This window comes from Xiphophorus couchianus, chromosome 7 (assembly GCF_001444195.1).
Source record: "Xiphophorus couchianus chromosome 7, X_couchianus-1.0, whole genome shotgun sequence".
Classification (NCBI taxonomy): Eukaryota; Metazoa; Chordata; class Actinopteri; order Cyprinodontiformes; family Poeciliidae; genus Xiphophorus; species Xiphophorus couchianus.
The window spans coordinates 33,651,056-33,665,157 of record NC_040234.1 but is presented as its reverse complement, the minus strand read 5'-3'; the positions used below and the strand labels follow the sequence as shown (position 1 = coordinate 33,665,157).

Sequence of the window (14,102 nt, the reverse complement as noted above, 5' to 3'; positions counted from 1 at the left end):
ATTTTATATTAAAATTCTCAAATAAAAGTCTTTTTCGGTGGGTTTTATTGTTGCACATAAAACCCTCCAATTGGAATATCCATTAAATTTGTCGGCAATGAATTAGTATAATTTATCTTTCCGAAAGGCGAATCAGTGAAATAAATTACCTTTTGGATGATGTTCTCATTTATTAAGTAATATCTGTGCTGATCAATCCTCATACACCTCCTCCTCTCTGTCTTCCTCTCTTTTCTCTGCTGGTTGTGAGGGCGAGGGTCCTGACTGGTCTTGCAGAGTCTCTGCAGAACACAGAAACAGCAGAAACAAACACTTCAAATCAATGCGATCTGTAGGAACGCATCTCGTTTGAGAGTGTGAGACAGGAGGTGGGTGGCAGCAGCTGAGACGCAAAGCCATTTCTCTCTGCTTGTTCCCTAACGGGGCTGACAGATGGAGATCAGATGATCGGTCTTTATCTCGTTCTGTCCCTAGCTTTGTTTTTCTGTTTTGTGGAGTTAAAGACACACTGTGGGGGTGTGAGTCAAGTCTTTGGGAGGCCAGGAGTTTTGAAAAACAGAGACTGTATGGGTTTATTGTCTATGATGGCATACTGAGAAAATTTCAGCTAAAAAACCCAGGAATTTTGAGATGAATTTCAGAAATTTTCTACAAAAAACAAGGAAATTTGAGTTTCAAAAGTCAAACCTTTTCAACTTTGAAACTCAGTAAATTTCCAATAATCAACACTTTTCTTCTAGCAAACTTTTAACTTTTGAAATTCAGAAATACCCACTTCTTTTTTTTAAGCAATTTTCTGACTCATAAATGTCAATGTTTTTCTAGAAAATGTATAAGGTCGACCTAAAAAGTTTCAAGTTTCTTTCTAGAACTTATTTTTACATCTCAATTTTTTTTTCTGCCATATTTTCAACTTTTGAAACTCAGAAATTGCCTTGTTTTTTCTCAGAAAATTTCTGAGATTAATCAAAACATTTCAGAAGTTTTTTTTTGCAGATATTTACTCTCTTTTTCATTTTTATATAAAATGATAAGCTATCATAGCACTCCAGCCTTTATCGATGTATTGAAACTGGAACCGTTAAATGCGACTGTTCTGCTACGGACCAGTACTCCCATTATGGAGAAAGTGCTTACTAAAGAATAGAAACCAGTGCAGTATGACGACAGCTGTGAAAGCTATAAAATGTTCATCATTTTACTGAGAATGCAACAATACCCAAGAGTGATAAAATCTCAAACTCAATCAGACGTGTTTATTAAAAGTTGTGTTGGCTTCCTTTTCTTTTTTCTTGGCTGCTTTATTCCATCTTCAATTGGTTTTATTCAAATTAGGATTTTTTTCTGTCACTAGAAGACAGTTTGACAGTCTGCGTTCTCACAGTCTGCTCTTTGATTCATGACTCTGAAATGAGGATAAAAATATCAATGAAATCAGTAGAAAATTCACAGCATCACAGTGAGAAACTGATTAAAACTGACTACATTAACAAACTGTACAGTTTCAAACTGTTTGATCGTCTTCTGAACAGACGTAAATGGAACAAATTTATGTTCTCTGTGGCGCGTGTCAGATAGAAAGAGGGACAGTTATTATTCACTAGGAATATTGAGCTTTTGCAATATTAAAACAGAAAATTATTTCATGTCAACGTGAACATGAGTTGATGTTATGAACCCCAGATACAAAGCGGAAGCGGTGCATTTTTGCATCACATTATACTGTCATGACATGAGGACAGTTGTAACAAATATGGAAAAAACATTTGTAATTTTTTTAATTTATGTATTTCAAACTGGTTTTTAAAAACAGGAAAACAAGCAACCAGTAGGACAGAAATAAAACATGCGAATACATAACCAAGAACAAAATAATTTGTACTTTTCTGTTTGAAAAGGAGTAGGAAGAAGTGAACACTGATTTAATTTCACCCCTTATCTCAATTTAATGACATATGTTACTTACCGACAAAACTTTGTAATTAAAACCATATTATAATGTACATGTTCCTGTTCAACATACTGTGCTAAAGTTCCAACAAATAAATTACATAGACAAAATTATTAAAAACTAACTCTTATAATAATAAAAATCTATGGATACATAATAATAATAATAATGGAGACAACAGTAAATAACAACTGGACATAAATTCTATTTAATCTGTGTTATATAACAATAAACAAAAAATAAAAACTGAGATAAAAACGTAGACAATAATGATAGTACAACAATAATGACCTCATAATGTTAATAGTAAAACAGAGGAAAGGAAGGAAAAAAAAACTCGATTTGTGTTATTTCCCTATTTTTGTAAGTGACATCATACTGCAGCTTTAAAGTCAGACTGGTTTCTATTCATAGTCCTAATCATCTTGATCGAATGATATAACGCATTAAATCAAAATAAATAATACAATAATTCACCTCACTTGATGCTGATACCCCTAAATTAAATGCAAAGCAATTAGCTACAGGCCCCATGGCTGGATCCATTATCTGGACCGCCTGAATGCAGCGTGCTGCTGGGGCCCATTTTTCAGGTTGTCTGCAGGGGCCCCATAAGCTGCTGACACACTATTGTATCTTCCTGGCCCTGAATGACCCACCAGGTAACACCGCTGCAAAAACCCACAGACCGATTCAGGAGGACAGGGTTAGAAATTATAAGAGTTCAGTTTTAGTTTGTTGTGTCTTTTGTTTGTCTAATTCAGTTTGAGTGTGTTTGCTAGTTTTTATTAGTCTTTATTAGCCAAATATTTCAGTTTGGATTTTTAGGTGCAGAATTCAAAAAGTTTAAAGTATTGCATTGTGATTGACTAATGAATACTCAACAGAAGACATCATTTTCAAAACATTTATCTAGCCTAGCGTAGCGAGGAAAATGGAGTGCCGTAACTTCCTGATAAATGACAAACTGCTTGTGTGGGGGAAAAAATCTATTTTAAATCAGCTTAAAAGGCTAACAAACAGATTCATAAACACAAAAACAAATGATTTTATGTCTAATTTATGTTTTAGACATAGTTCCCTTTATGGTTTTTCCCGAATAACTGCTGTTTTTATTTATTTAAATTAAAAAATGTTTTCTCAATTTCAGTTTTTGTTTTGTGTTGCAGCAGAGATATGAAGATTGAGCTTTCTGTTATATTCAGCAGTTAATTCCTGTCCCTAAATGATAGCTGACCACATTTGCTCCACACAGTTTGAAGAAACGAAGGCATTTTGGGGGGTTTTAATTCAGGAAACGACAGCACTGAACATGGATGAGGCCTGAATAAACAGATCCAGCAGGAAGAGGTAGCAGGAAGGAGGAGTGAGAGCAGAAACGACAGGAAATATGGACGATTGGCAACTATGGCTGAGATAAGAGGGTGGAGAGGCGAAAAGGAGCCGTACAGAAAGGAAACGCTCGCGGCTGAGGACAGACTGCTGGGTTTCCATGGCGACAGAGTTTCCTTTTTATTTTTCATACTGCGTTCATAACCATGAAACTGTGAGAACCCCTTCATTTATAAAGAGGAAACATTTTTTCGTGTTTTTACAGGTGCAAATGGCAGGTTTGATTGCCTTATTCATTGCCTCACGATCTCAGACACGGTGACGTTGCCACTAACGCCGGTCGTGAAATTCAAGTCGGTATATAGGTACGTCTGCGTCCCAGGAAAGGGTCACGCCAACCCCAGGGGCCCTGCAGAGGGGTCAGACCGAGCAGCTCCAACATTTCAGACTAAACCCCAGCTAAGGAATTTACTTTATTTAGGGGTTCAGCTATTAGAAAACATGAAAGCTAGTGTTTGCATGTTGCACTGCAAAAATAATAATTATTTAAGATTTTATCCAAACTTAATCCTGGCACAGTTTCTTAAATGACTCGTTATTTATGTAAATCACAGCAAAAAGTTGTTTTTTAGCTGGAAACTTTTAGCAACTCCTGCAAGATGGCTGTAATTTTGATGTAGAAGAAAATTAAAAAACTGACCTGCTAAACTCCTGGTATTGGAAAAAAAAGGCATTTTTTTTAACTTAAAGTCAGGGCTTTTTATCAGCGGTGTGTGATAGTGATACTTTTTTATTATTTAAGTTTGATGAATCATTCAACCTCTGACCTTGAGGTGTTTTGATGATTTTTTTTGTCTGAATTATTGAATTAAAACCAAGAACAGACGCATTTGGCTAAAGTTTATAGGCATCTACAAAATGCTTTCGTAACACTTGATCACAATAAACAGAAACCAAGGAAAGAAGAAGAGATATGTTTTTTTTCTAAATAAATTTTTTTTTTTTAAATCACTGAAGAGCAAATCACATTTTTTTAGAGTTGAAAAACTATTTCATATACAAAAATGAAATAAAATTTCAAGAGGTAACTAAAGTATTCGATTCAAAACAGATTCCGACTTTGCATCAATACTAGCAATATTTTGGATAAATTGCCCTCTTTACTTTGTGTTTTGAGTTGAATATTGATCTTTCTATAACCTTTTAATCATTGATGCACCAACTGTATTTTTTGACCGAAACTGATGTTTTGGCGAGAACAGTTGAAGTCTGATGCTGTTAATCGCTGATTACTGCTGACCTTGATGGGTATTTTCACCTGCATATCATGGGAGTTATTTGTTTTATGAATACAGTGAGAGCAGATACTTTTTCAGAACCATTTCTACAAAGGACCACTGCACAGTTAAAGTTAAAATACACGCACCAACAACAAACATTTGAACACCTACAACACAAAACAACATTCCAGTTGTTTTTGAAGATGTTGCAATATATATCTAATTATTTATAAATATGAAATGTCTAAATTGTTAGTCATAAGCTGCCACTTTCCATTTAAATCAAGGTTTTGGTGGTAAATTGAGAAAACCAGGTCATACGTGTCAATGTAAGAAGTGTTGTTTCAGAGATTAAAGGGGAAATTCCACGAACACTGCCTGTGGCAAGAATACAGTTTGGGGTTATCTCGTGTCACCATCATGGAAATATTTCACCCACATTGCCCTCATATCAACACCTGCATGACTGCTGCCAAACACACCAGAAGTAGCTCTTTTAATAAAGAGTGAAAAGTGTTAAAATGTTGTCTCATCGCTGCTGCAGGCTCAGGATGTATCTTCAGATAAGCATCAGATGTTTCCCCACAGGGCAGAGCGTGTTTTCTGTTGCTCCTCTGTGATTTTCCTTTGAAATCCTACTAGAAACAGTGATTCACACTTTCTGGATTCGATCCATTTACGGTTGACTTTAATAAAACGCAGGTGTGTTAATCTTGAGTCACTCGGGTCACTTTGCTAGGAAATGGTCACATTAGCAGATTCCGGCACAGATGAAACTTATTTTTTAACAAAAAAACACACACTGTTAGTGAGCAAAAACGGTTGAAGTCTTAGATACATCCATTCATCCATTCAATTTTGCACATTTTTGAACTTCCATTTTCGTTTTGACTGCTTCTAAAACAGTTCAAGCACTTAAAAAAAAGCAACAAAAAACAGTTGTTTTCTGGTGTCTAGAAAACGAGCTATTTCAAAAACCTCCCGATTAAGTCCCATACCAAAGGCACTGCACGTTACCTAGCAACCCCAACAGAGTTCCCCCCTTGCCTAGCAAGCCCAGAGTAGCTCTAGCACATTTGGTCACCTAGTTTTATTACTGCTGTACAATGGCTGCTGGAAAAGGCAAGCGTTTTGTTGTTGACTTACCATCCAGAAACCACTTGCTGCATTCTAGTTGACTGTGCAGGAGGCTCCACTTCTGCTTTTCAAAGATGTATGGTTGCATAATGGCGCTTCTGTTTCCAGCCATTTTTATGTGTGAGTGTAAGCGTTGACTTTTGGGAGCGTAGCCAGCAGAAGCTTCTTTGGATTTAAAGTGACAAGAGGCCCTAAACAGTTCAAAATAAGCAGAAAGTCCTTAGGAGAGGTTTGGTACATCTACATTTTTAAACAAAATTTCAATAAACGTTCTTTAAAAATCAGACAAAGGAGGAACATCCCCAAAGGAAAAAATATTTCCAGTTTTCTAACTCAGTAACATGCGTCAGATTTGTTACACAAGGCCTTTCAGACACACCCCTGTTGGATATGATTACTAGTGAAGCAAAAACGAGCCTCATATCAAGTTACTGTTTAATCCTCATGAACTTTAACTTGTTATAAAATAAAGCAATGAAGGAGTGGTAATCATGACTGGACACTAAATTAATCCACAAATATTTGGAGAATCTAACAAATTTCATTCTTATGGGTTGAATAAAGTGACTCATGACTAATTCTGCTCCTGACTGTAATTGTTGAGCCTAAATAAAAAAAAAAACGCTTTCTGTTATTTATAAATAGACAATTCAATAAAAATAGCTTAGCTGGATAACATGAGCTTCCTTCATATTATTCTAACCAGTAAGACCAGTTAAGTGTTGCATGTTCTCACTTATTCAGTTACAAGAGGAGAGTTTTAAGCAATCAAAACAAACATTAAACAGCAAAGAAAACTCGCTGAGTGTCCTGCTAATCCTGTGATCAATGTAATCCCAAGGGAATTATTGATTTTATTAGCGAGAAGAAAGAACAATGAACTGTAAAAACATGCCTTCATCTTAAGAATATTAACATAAAGGTCTAATCTGAGCTTAATTTTGATTTAAATTAAATTCAAAAATACATTATTTCCTAAGGAAAATTAAATGTTGTCATAACTCAAATCATCCAAGTAGCTTCAATATTGCATAAACATGTGGCTTTGCCGTTTGCTTACAAAAAAGCACAGTACAGTATGAAAGCAAACTAAAAAGATAAAGTCCAGTTTTGGTCTGTTTCAAATTACATCTTTAAATTCAGCTTTTAATCCTGGGAAATCTACAGAAATCTGCGTTTGCTCTCTTTTAGCCTGATGGACATTCAGTAGCTTTTAGCTAAAAGACAAGTATTCACATTTTAGACTGATTTTAATATGTTATGAGACTGATCAGTTTACGACCATTACTATAATCTAATGTACTTTTAACTTCATTACAATTTTGACAAGCATCCCTTTTCCTGCAGTCCACGAAACACAACATGATGTTGAATTGTAGCAGGATGGAAATTAAGATGCAGCTGTTGTATAACTAAGGTGGTTCTGTCAAGTAACACAACCATACAGACATGATCGGATTACTGAGAGATTTAAAGGCTGAGGAAGCTGAAGACGCTCTAAAATACACTCAGACATTTCCTCATTTCCATAGGAAATTTCCATTCATTTTTTAAATAAAACAGAAACTAAATAAGCAGAACATATCCTGATTGCTTGTTACTGAATTAACCTCCGCCGGCGAAGGCGTAACTAGAAACCATGTTAGGTTAAACAGGTCGCACCTGTTTATTAGCATGGCTGTATGTTGGGAGATAACTGGTTGAGTAAACACAAACAGGTGTTGTGTGTTTGCTTGCTGTGACTGTGCTGTACGCCGAGACTTCACAGATCTGTGTTTATGCTAATTTGGGAGAGAAAATATTGCAGTGTTCGGACGCAGCTCTGTGATTCATTTCCACGTGCCTATGCCATAGTTTTGATGGCTATTTATGAATAAGTATGCTGTTTTGATAGGTGATTGTTTCATATAATGTGTGGATGTGCAATAATTATCTCCAGCTGAGCAGAAACAAAACTAAACATACTATCTTGGGGTCTAAAGAGGAAGAGTAGTAACTGAAGCACACAGCTTCAGTTACTACAGCTAGGAACAGGCAATCAGGTTGAAATCTGGGTGTAGTGATGGACTCAAACCTAAACCTTCAGAGCCACATAAAGGCAGTTACAAAGTCGGCCTTCTGTCACCTGAAGGACATAAAGGTTACTTTAAATCTAGACTAAAAACCTACTTGTTTATAGTGTCTTGTGAACCACAAATGTATCTTAAAATACAACGCATGTTTAAATAATATTATTTCACAACTTGCTAGCTCTTAAAATTATTGCTGAAAATTTTAAGTCTGTAAGCATGGGTTTAAAATGGCTTAAATATTTGCAAATTCAACAAAATTAAAAAAAACATTGCTCACCGATTTCAGAAGAGGGAGCACAACCACACAAAATGGCGCCGCCTCTGACCAAATACTCTACAACCAGAACGAGAAAATGCAAACTTGTTAATATTGGTGAACAAAACCCATCGCTCTAGTAGTAAACATACATCAGTTTTATATTGTTTTTATTCCTGTTTACCATGAATCTCCGTCTCCTTCTTTCCTTTAGCTGAATATGTACTAGCATTCAGTTGGCCATCTCCGTCTGAGAAGGAGGTGATGGGCGGGACAATGCGCCATTTGGAAGCAGCTCATTGGTTAGCTGAAACGTGACTTAACAGTAAACTCCGGAAGTACATAGTGAACCGAACTAGTTAATAACGGTGAACTTAGCTCATTGTTCTAGCCATAAAACATGCTATACATTAGCAACGTTTGCTAGCTATTAATTTAATATCGTTTTTGTACTCCTCTTCATTCAGTTAGCTGCTCAGCCACCACCGTCTGAGGTGGTGGGTGGGACAATGCGCCATTTGGAAGCCGCTCATTGGCTGGACGAAACATTTTACTTAACAATACTTCTTTCCTACTCCTGAAGTACGGAGAGAAACAAACTAGTTAATAATGGTGAACTTATCTCATTGTACTAGCCGGAAACATGCATAAAATCTTGTTAAGCATTAGCAACTTTTGCTAACTACTTATTTTAAATTTTTTTTGTACCCGTTTTCCATGAATCTCCGCCTCCTTCATTCAGGATCCCTCTGAGAAGGATGTGGTGGGCGGGGTAATGCGCCACTTGGAAGCAGCTCATTGGCTGCTTCCAAGTGGCATCAGCCAATGAGCCTTCTACAGACTTTAAACTGAGATCAATCAGATGTGAAACCGATTTTGCCATTGAAATGGTTTCATTTAGACTAAAGTCTGATTTGTTTAATTAGGTAGGTCAGATTTGAAAGTAACTATGACTGTGAAATAAAATAGTTAGTGAGAAACTATTACTATAGGCAGGTAACAGAGAAAAGGCCCACAGTTTATCCCTCATTGCTGCCATTGATTAAATTAGCACACAGCAAGCCGCCGATTGACTAAGGAGGCAGAGTGCAAGCAGGCACTCCATTAATATCAGCCTGTGCTCACCTCAGCTGTAACTTCACTGTTTGCTTAACAACAGCCATTCATCCTGATGTTTCCAGAGAGCAGTGATGGAGCGCCCAGGGAGGGCCGCAGCGCCCAGCGGGTCAGCCGACAACCGCTCTGTTCGTTTGTGTCACTGTGGGAAGGAGAGATGGAAGAAATGTGAAAATAAACCAAAACCAGAGGGGGGGACTTGGTGAAAGAGTGAGATGATGAGATGGCAGGGAGAAACTGAGAAAACAAGCAGAGGAGAGCTAAGAGTGGGAAGATGGAGGGCGAAGTGGACATTCTGAGATTAATAAAGGGTTTCAGATTGGTTTTAATGGCGTGTTAAGATAATATTTGAATATGTTCTCACATACAAGTTTCTATATCATGGAGACTGTGAGAGGGAGTCAAGTGAGGCAGAAAAAAATATTTTTATTGATATTTTTACAAGGCGCTTTAAGACGACGGGAGAGCAAGAAGAAGTTTATTTTACTCACACTTCAGTTCAATTTAGCAACATTTTCAATTGATTTTAGGTGCAAAAACCTCAGTTTTGGTTTGGTTTAAGTGAACTCTGTTGCATTCCTACTGCATGTGTGATCAGAGACGGCTCAAAAGCAGGAACCGAACTACAGCGCAGGGCATTCTGGGTAAATACAACCAAAACAAACACTAATGCTAGCGGGAGAAATGGCTCATGAATCATCTTTTACCAAAAGCAAATGAGAAATCCTGAAACCTCAATTTTTTACATTTTGTTTTGCATCACAGGCGATGAGGAGAACAGCTTTTTCAAAGGAGTTCAGCTCGTTTGACACAGTTCAGTGTAAAAGTGAACCGCAGCAGCTGAAAATGTAACAAATGTAATTTTGAACTGAATCTCCCAGACTGAGGTGAAAACTCCCTAAAAGAGTTTTTTTAATGGAGTGCTAAGGTAATATTTGAATATGTTTTCATAAACAAGCTCCTATATCATGTAGATTGTGAGAGGGAGACAAGTGGGGGAGAAAAATAAATTTTTATTATCACTTTCATTTCCCATTTACTTGCAGGGAGTTTTAAGAAGATGAGAAGCAGGAATCTAATCAGAAAGCAGAGCAGGAGGGAAAGTTAATTTCCCAAAATGTAACTCTGGACATTCTTCACACTTAAGCTTGATTTAGGGATATTTTCAATTGATTTATTATGATGGAAAGTACTTTCCTTTGGGGATTAACTGTTCAAACTGAATTTTTAATTTACACACTGCACCTCTGCAGTACTGCCAGCGTTGCAATGAGGTGACTGTTGATTCGTGGGTGTGGAAGTGGGTTGAAAAGGACACGTTTGGCTCACCAAACGGAGTTTAAGGGGGAGGTAAGGGGTCACCAGAGGGCTGTGAGGTGATGGTTTACTTTGCACAATTCCAGGGGATTAGAGGCTTCGCTTATTCAGGGAATGCATGCAGATCCTAATTATTCAAAGTCTTGCAGAGAATTGATGACACGTCGAGATCACACACCACCTCCGGAGAGAAAAACAAGCAGGAGCGGAGGAGTGAAAAACTTAGGGAGGTGACTGGAAGGCTGGGGGCGCAGAGGAAAAAAAAAAAGATTTCAGATTGAGAGTGGATTTGGACGAAAGAACTGGAGGTTAAAATGAAAATAAGTGTCACTCAGAGAGGAGGAGAAGGAGCGCTGTGGTGAGAAACAATAAAGAGGAGAGATAGAGAGGGATCTGCTTTTTCATTATTTAAAACACAGCCAGGTGTTGAGACGCTGTCACCTTCGCATCAAAGATTTACACACAAATAAAAAAACAATATTCCGGTTCAGAACTGCCAAACAAAGACATTAATAATGTGATATGCAAAGTTTGAAAGAAAATATAATTCAAGTTTACTCACACTCCGCTGGTTGCAGGTTAAAGCTGAATTTCTGAACTATGTGTTTTTGTTCCTTAGTGTAAGTAAGAGATGCGTATTTGTCCAGAAACAAAGCAAACCCGCAGCATCACACAAAATGGAGAGGCGATTTTAGCAGTTTTAGGATTTCTGTTTAGACTTTGGCAAAAAAAACATTTCTCCTGCTAGCATTAGAACCGCGTATTTGTTTTGGTTGTATTTACCCAGAATGCTATCTGCTGTAGTCCACTTCCTGCTTTTGGAGCGGTCTCCAATTCGCTTGGCGTTCACATACACATTCGAACAGCATCAGAATTAACTTCAAACTGAGGTTTGTAGGCAGTCCGCATCAGAGTTTGATGACAAATTCACACCTTAAAAACTACCTGGACTTTCTGGACAAATGGACTGGAGTTAGATTAAAGCCAGGGTTGGGTAGTAACAAGTTACGTTTACATTTATTGGACCTGTTACTGGGGTAATTTCTTGGGAGCCCACTTTTTACTTTAGTAAAAATATTTTGAAGTAGAGCTACTCTTTCTTGAATGTAGAATTTGGGTACGTTTGGCATGAATGTACTCTGAGATTGACTGGTCAGCTGAATAATAACACTCTACACCACTGGGAAAATAAAAGAGAAAAACACAAAAAGAAACAAAAATGAACTTTTTGTTAAACAGAAATTCTGGTTCATTGCTGTTGAACTCCCACATAACTCTTATTTTTTGAGAAAATCTCCCACACAACAAAAGTCCTGCTACCACTACGCTGTGCATTCATTGAACAAAAGCTCCACTGTGGCGTACACCGCAACACGGAAACACAACTCCAGTCTGGATTTTCATTCCTCCTGAAAAAGAGCTCAACAGGCGATTCAAAACAAAAAGAACACAAGTAGGTGTGTGTGTGTGTGTGTGCACCCACAGCCCATACTGGGTGGGAGCGAAGTTGTTTTTCAGGTGATGCATCACACACACACACACACACACACACACACACACAGATCAGGGCTACAGGAGACGTGTGGCTCTGATCATTTTTCAGCCCCTAGGAGTCTGTCAGTTGTAGGACTAAATGTTTTGGGAAACCACCATTTGAGAGAATAAACAGAAGTGTGTTAATGTTACGAGTGCTTTCAGTGTAAAAGTCAGCTGTAGTCAATAGCTGGTTTTCCATTACAAATGTGTGCAAAACTATAATATTCTGCTAAAGTCAAAAAAACACAAATTTGCAATTGCGTTGTTCAAGTTTGTTCACAGAACAAGTCATTAAAAGTCATCCTCCAGCTACTTCCTGTCACTTTCTTCTTCGTGGTTTGTGCCAGAATCAACATCTGTGTGTTGATCATGCGAAAAAAGTGTTTCATGGCATTTCTGCACAACAAACCACCAAACCTTTTTAGCAAAAAATTTTTATTTTTTTTTATTTGTCTACTACAGTTGAGCAAATTTATTTCTGTAATTCTGAGGTCAATGGAAACGCTGCTAGTGATCTTAAAGTCATTAGCTGCGTTTTCATTACAAATGAGCACAAAACGTTGTCAATATTCTGCCAACATTGAAAAAACACAATTTTGCAATTGTTGTGTTTCCATTAGGTAAGAAAGTAAATTAAGATCACACATGAATAACTTAAAAAACACTCATCATCCTCATACCACTTCCTGACATGTTTGGATTCAACCTTCTGACCAGCAGAATCAGAGTTTTATTTTCAAAGAAATAAACAATTGACAGATCTTGATCTTTCTGGAGGGTGTAAAGGGTCACGTGATCGGTGGCGTCTGGAATTAGAGTGGAGTTAATGGTGGCCTGAAACGAGTTGATCAGAGATGAAATAAGAGAGAGCTTACTTTAGGATGATTCAGAGTGAGACGTGGAGGAAAATATGGCCAGGGTCCAGTGTGGAGAATGATTGATGGTGATTCCTTAGACGAGTGCGAGGAGGGTGGTGACACAGAGGGCCCGGGGTCTGATGGAGCAGGGTGGAGAAATGAGGAACGGCAGAGCAGGCAGGCAGGTAACGTGCAGGTAGGATCCACAGGAGGAGAAACAGCTGAAAATCCAATGAGGCAAACCTAGAGCCAGCAAACACAAGGACTACAAAATCTATGGCAAATGCACAGGAGACGAGTCAAATGCTTGTAACAGTTAATCACCTGAGCGAAGGCTCTGCCGCTCTTTTATTCCCAGCACTATGATGAGTCTGATGAGCTCCACCTGCGTAGGCTGCCCAGGCTCTCCACCAAGATCTTCACTGGAAAAGATGCATCACTCACACACACACACACAGGGACCCTGACACTTCCTGTCGTCTTCTTTGTCATTTCTGCCGGTAGTAACATCCTGCTGTCGATCATGTGAGTCATCTCATCCTACTGCCAAAAGTTTGAACAAAAAATTAGCTTTATTTTATGCTCAGTGGAAATTTGATCAATATCCCCTGAGCAAATTTAGTTTTGTAATTCCAGTTTGCTCAATCAATGGAAACACTGCTAGTTATCTTAAAGTGGTTAGCTGTGTTTCCATTACAAAATACACAAAACATTATTGACATTCTGGTAATGTAGACAAACACACAATTTTGTGATACAATTAGATAAGAAACTCAATTAAAATCACACGTGAATATGCTAAAAAACTAGATTGCGCCATTATCCTCCTACCACTTCCTGTCGTCTTCTTTGACGTTTCTGCCAGTAGCAACTAGCAACATCCTGTTGTTGATTATGTGACTCGTGTCATGCAAAAAACTGTTTGGATTGCAGTTTTGCAGGATAAACTCGTTCCAGTATATCCTATTAGCTAAACGTTTTGTTGAAAATTTAGAGTTTTATTCTAATTTTTGTAATGGTCAACGTAAACTAATGAAGCTAATGAAAGTCATGTGAGATCAGGGGGGTTGTGGCGAGCAGAGACGCTGAGAGAAATGACCCTGACTCCAACTGACATGTATCCCTTCCTCACACTCACAAATGACTTTTAACAATTGTAAAACACACACACTGAGCGCTTTGTGCACACAGAGCTGATCTGAAGGCATTTTGTGCGTGATGGGTCGACACACGGTCTCGCTCACAGGC

The 14,102-nt window shown here is 37.9% G+C and overlaps 1 long non-coding RNA gene across 2 annotated transcripts in view; it reads right to left on the bottom strand.

Annotated features, from left to right (window-relative positions):
* LOC114148477 (uncharacterized) overlaps positions 1 to 13,153 on the bottom strand; it is a 41,816-nt gene extending 28,663 nt beyond the window's left edge. The window contains exons 1-5 of one of the 2 annotated variants that reach the window (XR_003596292.1): positions 12,873 to 13,153; positions 9,154 to 9,286; positions 8,050 to 8,106; positions 5,710 to 5,891; positions 150 to 281 (exon numbers count right to left, since the gene is read on the bottom strand). This is a non-coding gene — a long non-coding RNA (uncharacterized LOC114148477). Of the gene's footprint in view, positions 1 to 149; positions 282 to 5,709; positions 5,892 to 8,049; positions 8,107 to 8,212; positions 8,347 to 9,153; positions 9,287 to 12,872 lie in introns of those variants that run through there. The other variant, XR_003596293.1, reaches the window with a different exon arrangement.
* Between the last annotated feature and the right edge of the window lie 949 nt (positions 13,154 to 14,102).